Raw genomic sequence first — 8,294 nt, 5'->3', positions numbered from 1 at the left:
TCAGGGTGACGGAGCAGTTGGAGCCTATCACATGACAAAGCATATCACACCCTGGACAGGTCACTAATCTTTGACTTGCCAACACATAGCTGCAGATTTGAATCCAGGACCTTCTTGATATGAGGCGACAGCGCTCACCACTGTCTGACCCCAATGCTATACAAGCTTGCCTTAAACAATAAGCATGGTTGCTTTTGTGACTGATGCATGCATATGGGCCCACATCAAACAGCAGTGGCCAGATCTCCCCCAGAGGCTGACTGCCTGAGAGGCATGCTTGGCATACCTTAATGAGAAGGTTCTTTCTTTCAAATGCCAAAATACTTGGTGTTAAACTATCTATATCTCAAACTAACCACAATACGATAAGATAATATCTAATTGTAATTCATAAAATGAAGCATTTGGACGGTAACTAAACAACAACAATAACTACGGTCGCTTTTCTGCATTGCACTTGGTAAAAATAAATACGAGGAGTCCTTGAAAGCAGCCTAATCGTATTGATTGGCGTGCAGCTGGACCAACTAGTAAAAATCTCACACTGTTTCTTAAAAATCCCAGACCAATCATCGAGGAGAACAGACCGATTAGCCCCACCCAGTGACACACCTCTCCTGCTGTAAAGATTACACATCTACAGCCGTAACTGCGAGCGGTGACATCTGAAGTCCGTTAAAATGCCATAAACAGAGGGAGACTTTTCACATGAGCAGAGGAGGGGCCACCGGTCTGAACACCTTTGAGGTCAAACTTCAAATTCAAAAGTTATCGTATTATTGCTAAGACTCGGAGTTCATTGGCCCTGGCTTGGATGGGAAGTCAGACTCCGCTCTCTTTGTGCTGAATCACATTTCTTCAAAGGGGGAAACTGAAATCCTTTCCCTTTAGTTGAGTCAAACAAACAAGAAGATCTGTTGCCAGTCTTCCTCAATTTCTTTCTCCCTTTCTTCACATATACACAGAGCCTTCTTTCTTTCTATATGTTATTTATCTTGATCTATTTATGGAGGTACAGTTTTCTCTGACATCCTCTACATTCAGGTTTCTGCTTCACTGTTTTAAATAATCTATGCAAAGTGAATGCACCACAGTGCCACTACACTGTCATAGTTGTTGGCAGCGTTTATACTGGCACATCAAATCTACACTACAGCCTTTCCAAATACTCATCCCCCTCATTACCCATGCCTCATGTACCAAAGATGTGAACAGAACAAAACTGATGAGTTTGCCAGTGACACGCTCACGTCTGCACTACAGCAAGTTGCTTTTCCCTTTTCCAACACGCTTGCGAGCTCACTGTGTCACACCGCCAGACAGATGCTGCTTTATCTATACATTTTGATTAAATTAGAATTCCTAGTGTGAGGTTCTGGGACTATCTCAATACTGATCAGCATAAACATTTCTCCCTCTCTCTGCACCAGCACTGATGACAATCACTTTTATGTTATGAAACAGAGCCTGCACACAGTTGCATGCACTGTAAACCTATTCAGTGCAAAGAGGAGCTTATGACTATGTGCGAGTGTGTGTGTGTGTGTGTGTGTTGGTGCCTGGGGGCCAGGTGGTGGTGGTTGGGGCTGCTGGATTCCATGCAAGATTATGAGGATAGCTAAAATCCTCCTAGATCTGCTGGTTACCAGCCACTAGCCGCCACAACTGGAACAACATAACACAGCAGTAAGGGTGGTGCATACAAACACACACTGGTGAACCAGAGACCACGCCATAATTGGCTTGCACTGTTTTCCTAAGCGTTTGTTTAAGTCCTTTCACTCCTTTTCCGACCTGTTTACAGTTTTCAAATCCGCTCTGGGTGATTCTTTCCCCTGCACTGCCTCCTCTTCAGCGCTTCCAGGGTAAAAAAGAACATTTCATAACCATCCTCTGTGGGTTATAAGACCCTGAAGATATTTTGCCACACTGCAGCATAATCCCTATATTTAGGGAGGTATACAATCAAAATAATTACATAAGCGGCATTAAAATACAATTGTTCAAGTCGCCTTTGGGTTTTTTCAGTCACGGTGAAGTCAGCACCAGCTCAGATTTAACACTTTGCTTTTTCGTGACCCACACACATTCATGCGCATCATCCTCATTACGGGAGCTTATGGTAATGTCCTGGGCTGAAAAGATAAAGATGAGTCATGACTTTCTTTTTGCAGCAATCTTTTTGTGGCTATTTTCAAATGTCGAATGGGCAATATAAACTGGAAATCAGCCGTGATACAGTGGAACATGATATAAAAGACTTTCCCAGAGTTACCATATACCTGTACAGTGCTGTGAAAAAGCGGAAAAACTAATTCTGCCTTGAGAAATTCAGTGTGCCAGACCTGCTGAATCAAGAAATCACTTAAATAGAAGCTGTCTGACAAAGTGAAGTAGGCTAAAAGATCTCAAAAATCAACACATTGCGCCAAAATCTCAAGTCATTGGCATCTGTCAGTCTGGGAAGGGTTACAAAGCAATTTCTAAGGCAGTGAACCACAGTAAGAGTGCATCGACGACTCATCCAGGAGTTCACAAAAAACCCAGAACAACATTTAAAGTACCTCACACTTCACTCGTCTCAGTTAAGGTCATGTTCATGATTCAGGATAAGAAAGTAAGCAATTGGGCAAAAATGGCATTGTGAGAGAGCTCCAAGGAGAAAACCACTGCTGACCAAAAGCAACACAAAGGCTCGTCTCACATTTGCCAAAAAACATTTTGATGATCTCCAAGACTTTGGGGAAAATATTGTGAAGAATGATGACACAAAAGTTAAACCTTTCGGAAGGTTTGAGTCCCATTGCATCTGGTGTAAAACTAACACGGCACATTTGCAGTTCTTGCTGGGAACGGTGGCACAACCAGTTTTTGGTTTTAGGGCCCAATTACTTTATGACACAGGGCCAGGTAGGTTTGGTTCACTTTTTTTCCTTAATAAATGAAATCATAATTTAAAAACTGATTTTTGTATCTACTCAGGTTATTTTTGTTTAATATTAAAACTTATTTGATGGCCTGAAACACAAAAGTGTGACAAATATGCAAAAAAAAAACCAACCCTTAGAAATCAAGAAGAGCTTGAAGCTAAATACTTTTTATATTCACTATACTGTGTCAAACGCAGTAATTAATATTATATAAAAGACAAAGTTAAAACCAAAATGCATTTAATGCCAGTGAAGTCCACACTTCTTGAACATCACATCTCCTCTGGTGAAAAAGACTGAAAAAGCACAAAGCTGAAACGGAGATGGAAGATGAAACTGCACCCTGATGTACTCTCCATCTTTATTCTTACACTTTGATGTGTCTATAATCCCTCACATTCTATATTTGGCTTTGAAGCTCCATAAGCTAATCCCCCCCCTTTTTTTTAAACCGTAACAAAACTGCTTGAATTGGCCAGGATTACGCAAACGCACATTTGACGACTCACTGGCTGGCACAGAAAGAGATGCGCTGTGAAAATAAGAAGTCGGGCCGTTGTATTATATATATAGTAGTTGAAATTTTGCTTTCTTACATGCGCTTCACTTCAACTGGAAGCACCTAGATTTCCATGGATGTTTAACGGTGCCTGTGTTTTATGCAGATGTGCAACAGAGGAGCTGCATATGTGCTTTAGATTTATGTGTGTCAGCTGCAGTGGCACACAGCAGAGCGGGCCCTTTGCCAGTTCTTGGCAGTGCAAAACTCCCACAGTGATTTGTCTCACCATCCGAATGAGCGTGACCGATAGAGGTAATGTAAGAATGTGTTTACTCTCAGCAGAGCAATGTTAAAAACACTTGATTTTACTGCAAGGCCTGATTTTGATCATGTGTTTATTACATAAGTAAGAACTTTTATGGCTTAAAAAAACGAATAAAAAATGAAAGCGCGCTGAAGTGCCAAAAATTGCAGTTCCTCGAATGCTACCCGAGGGTGTCTCTTAAACTGAGTCAGTTCCTTTAGAGTTCCAAGTGTTCAGTTTTACAGGATGTATAAACATGTTTGGAGCAAAAACAAATGCCTTTGCTCACTACTGATTAGTCCATAACAGGGGCACAGGAGTGAAGTTTTATTGCTCACTTATTTAAATTTTATCAAAGCTTAGAGTCTGCATCATTAGGGTGTGACCACTAATCATTTACTAGGCAGTAAGCATATCAGCTAATTCAGTTCACTGCGTATGAGGCGTACGTAATGTTGTAAAAGCCCATCCAAAATGTCTGTGCTCCAGTTTTGGTAAGGGAGATTCTGTATTTATTTGTTGTGCAGTCGTTAGCACCTTTGCCTCACATCAAGATGGTCTTGGATACCAGTCCACTCACTGGCTGGGTGGGATTAGTTTCTTTCTCTCCGAGTACCCAAGCTTTGTCCCACTGGCCAAAGACATGCATATTAGGTTAAGTGTTAAGTGTTTAGGTGTCTTCTGTCTCTGTCGCGCCCCAACCAGTTGTGGCAGATACCCACACCCCTCTACTCCTCCCTGAGCCTGGTGGAGGAGTTTTTGGAGTTTTCTGGAGCAGGTTTCCTGCTAAAATTGAGTTCTTCCTTCCTACTGTTGCCGAGGGCTTTTCTCTTAGGGGGTTACAATATAAAGGACCTTGAGGTGTCTTTTGTTGTGACTTGGTGCTATACAAATAAATTTGAATTGAAATGAATTAAAAGCATTCCTTTTTAACAGGAGTTTACAAACTGAACAGCAGATAAAATCACAGTGTCTTCTTTATTTACATCTCTATTCATAGATAGTGATGTTTGTTTAATGTGCAGTAACTGCGTGGCAGTCATGGGTCAGTCATGACAACAAAATCCATATGTGAACACCATGCTCCCTCACAGTGAGTGCAGAGGGTGGGAAACAAAGGGAGAGAAAGCACAGATATGTCACAAAGGTCCAAGGCCAGGAGTTGAGTAATAGCTGTAAGCGCTTGCATGGTTTCCATTAAGATAACTTTTTTTTGCCAATGCAAAGGTACTCCTATGGAGTTAAAGTGACTTTGACAAAATTCAGACAAGGAGATGAAGTTCTTTTCAAGGATGTGTTTGCTTGAAACCAGAAGAGCATGGCTGATCATGTGTATGTGTTCACGTGCTCATGCACAGAAAGCGATCAGCAATGATTCATGAACCCAATCAACCACAAAGAAGACCTACATTTCAGCTTCAGTCCTCGGGGCACTGACTGACCCACACTTTGCCCGTTTCTACCCCTGCTCTGATGCTTCCTGCTGGGCTGTGAGAGGAGGCTGAAAGGTGGCTCATGGGCCAAGTGCCTGCTGCAGCCTGGGGGCGTTACAGAGAAGTAGTGACACTCACTGACCGAGTTGCTATTGCGTCACACGATCTCAAACCCTGGATGTGTGTGTGTGTGTGTGTGTGTGTGTGTGTGTGTGTGTGTGTGTGTGTGTGTGTGTGTGAGAGAGAAAGCGAGAGAACGATGAGGAGGTCAGCAAGGGGTGGTTGTTGTTCAGTCCTCTGCCCCAAGCACATTGCATGCATTTTTCTTTTACACACACATTCAGAAAAGACAGAGTCCATCTGTTTCTGCTGACAGGAGACAGACAGACTCGAGGCTCGAGGAACAACCTTCCCTGCCTGTATAAGTGTGGATGTTTATATTACATTAGTAAGTGTAAAAGGGAAGAAATAAAAAAGCGCTCACTATAAATCAGTATAATTGGCTAATCATTTCATTCGTTCAACTTCTGCTGTCATCTTACCCCATCATCTACCATCTTTCTCTCTAAGGGCATCCTGCAACTTGTTTCTATGGAAACTGCCTCTAAAGCAGGCAGGAAGAAAAGGACAGGAAGAGATGCTGAAATGGCAGAAAAGCCTCTTTGTGCCGGCAGAGGCTCTCAGATCCAGTTGGCCTAAAAGAAGCTAGACAGGGTTAAATACATACACACTCACACTCATAAGCTCCTCTTTAAGCAAAAAATGGGAAGACATGGTGAGATGGGGCATCACCAGATCCAAGAATTCCCCTTGAAGCCATGCAGCCTGAAATCTGTAGATAACCTGATAACAGACTACAGTTAACTGTTCCAGTCTCTGCAGTAAATAAGACTGTGCTATATTTATTTTTTGCTCTATCAAAGGCTGGGTCTTGTTCATGATTTGTCTTTTCTCCATTCACAGAGACACAAAGTCATGCGCACACACACACACACACACACACACACACACACACACACACACACACACACACACACACAGAAGGGCTATTTAACAAAAACGCACAAAGAAAGCATGAAATCCCAAGACCCCTCTCATGTGCAAACATCACGCCATAAACACACACACTGTCACGCATACACAAAATCTAACTCTATTCTATCTTGGAAAATTGGATTGCCAGTCCAAATAATTTGATTATAAACACCTTCTGCCTTACACTGGGGCTGCATCACTTAATAGAGCTTAAGTGCAACAACACGCCAGCGCCCACACTCATAGACACACAAGCCCACACCATCACAGATCTATATTGTCAGCAGCTGCACCTTCCAGATCAACAGGCGGGGGGGAAATGGAGCTAATCTAAACAGATAGCAGAAGGTTCTTAGAGAAAATTGTGAATTTTAGATCTAAAATGAAGCAATAAATCAGCTTTTTTTAAGTCAGCTAGAAGTTTTGTGTATTCAGATATTGACTGAGGAGAAACTGAAAGGTTAACAAAAGATCCAATATACCAGCAGTGGAAGAAAGGCTTCTTTAAGTCCATGCATTTATGTATTTTCACATTTTCACATATGAGCAGTTTGTGTGGACCAAAAATAAAAACTGTGACCATGCTTTAACATTTGTTTAAGGAATGCACTGCAGAGATGAATGCATATGAATGTAACTGCCATTTAAAAAAAAAACACAAAAAAAAACAGAAAAAGGTGAAAACAAATTAAGAACAGTTTACTTGATCTTACAGGAGCAACTGGGTTCAAAGGTCACCAACTGTTAGAGGCCAATATGGTTTATTTTGCTCCTATAAACAATATATAATTAGCAGACATTATTTACCATCATAAACCTACCCAATGAAATGCTACATTAAGTAATAATAATAACAATAACAATAACAATAACAATAACAACAACAACAACAATAACAATAACAATAACAATAACAATAATAATAATGATTACATATAAACATATGATCTCTAAAGTGATCATTCTGCAAAGAGAGCAGGTGGTAATGCTCAAATACGTTTTTATAAAACTTTTTATGGCACAAGATCTGAATCCAAATCGGATCTTGTGCCATATCACAAAAATGTCAACACTTTATATTAACTGGACACTATTAAGCATTAGTAAGGTATCAATGATTATGTAGTTCATCATTTAGAAAACATCACTCCTACATTACTAAAGAAAGTTTTACATCAGGTCCTGTTTTTTGGGAGCTGTTAATGACATCATTTAAAAGTGACATAAACTATTAACAGTGTATTTAGATGCACATTAATACAGACACAGCTTATAAAATGAGCTAGTTGTTTGTGAGTGTGATAATAGAAACGTTTCCATAGCTATTTATTTCATATGGTAATTCATGGTTAATTCATACAGTTACGAGTTGTTAGTTAACTCTTTTGTGTGTACATCATCTAAAGTTAGGACGATCTATGTCTTACAAAGCATTTATAGAATGAAATAGTGCTTGGAGAGAGGCTGGAGAGCCTATCCTGTGGAAGCTTCACAGTACACTTTCCGAAGGGCGTGACAAGGATTTGTGGCAGTAAAAGCCAAAAGTGTCCTGAAAGAACTTGCTAAAGTTATATATGATGTTATATACGAGCTATTTCATCATTAATAAACCACTAACATTAGTGTATATGAATGGCGTCCTATGGAAAAGTCATGCTTTAGAAATAATGAAGTATTTATTAATACTTCCCTAATGCTTTTCAATGTGTAGTTATCAGGAAAAAGCTACCTCACTCCCTTTTTTAACTTTATGTTAGAATATGTTCTGAAAAAATCTTGCAGCTTGGAATTTGTCTGAGAAATCATTTGAGACAAAAACAGGAAGATTGATTTAAGTGCCAAGGTGAGGCCGCTAGATGAGACTGCAGCTCTGTAGCTCCATCTAGTGTTTGATTGTAGTACATCCAGAAATAGCTTGCAGACGTCACAGCGTCTCGTTCAATCGCTCCATCAATAACACGTGCAAAGAAAGCTGGAGTCACCATGTCCCTCCTTAAACTCCGGATGTTTGTCTGAGGGATGTTAGGAGAACTTCGGCACAGAATAGCAGGATTACATTATAAAATCTCAGAGTTGTTAGGGTAAGCATA

This window comes from Pundamilia nyererei, unplaced genomic scaffold, assembly GCF_000239375.1.
Source record: "Pundamilia nyererei isolate P.nyererei 1_Seehausen unplaced genomic scaffold, PunNye1.0 scaffold00042, whole genome shotgun sequence".
In the NCBI taxonomy this organism is placed as follows: domain Eukaryota; kingdom Metazoa; phylum Chordata; class Actinopteri; order Cichliformes; family Cichlidae; genus Pundamilia; species Pundamilia nyererei.
This window is presented reverse-complemented; position numbering follows the sequence as displayed.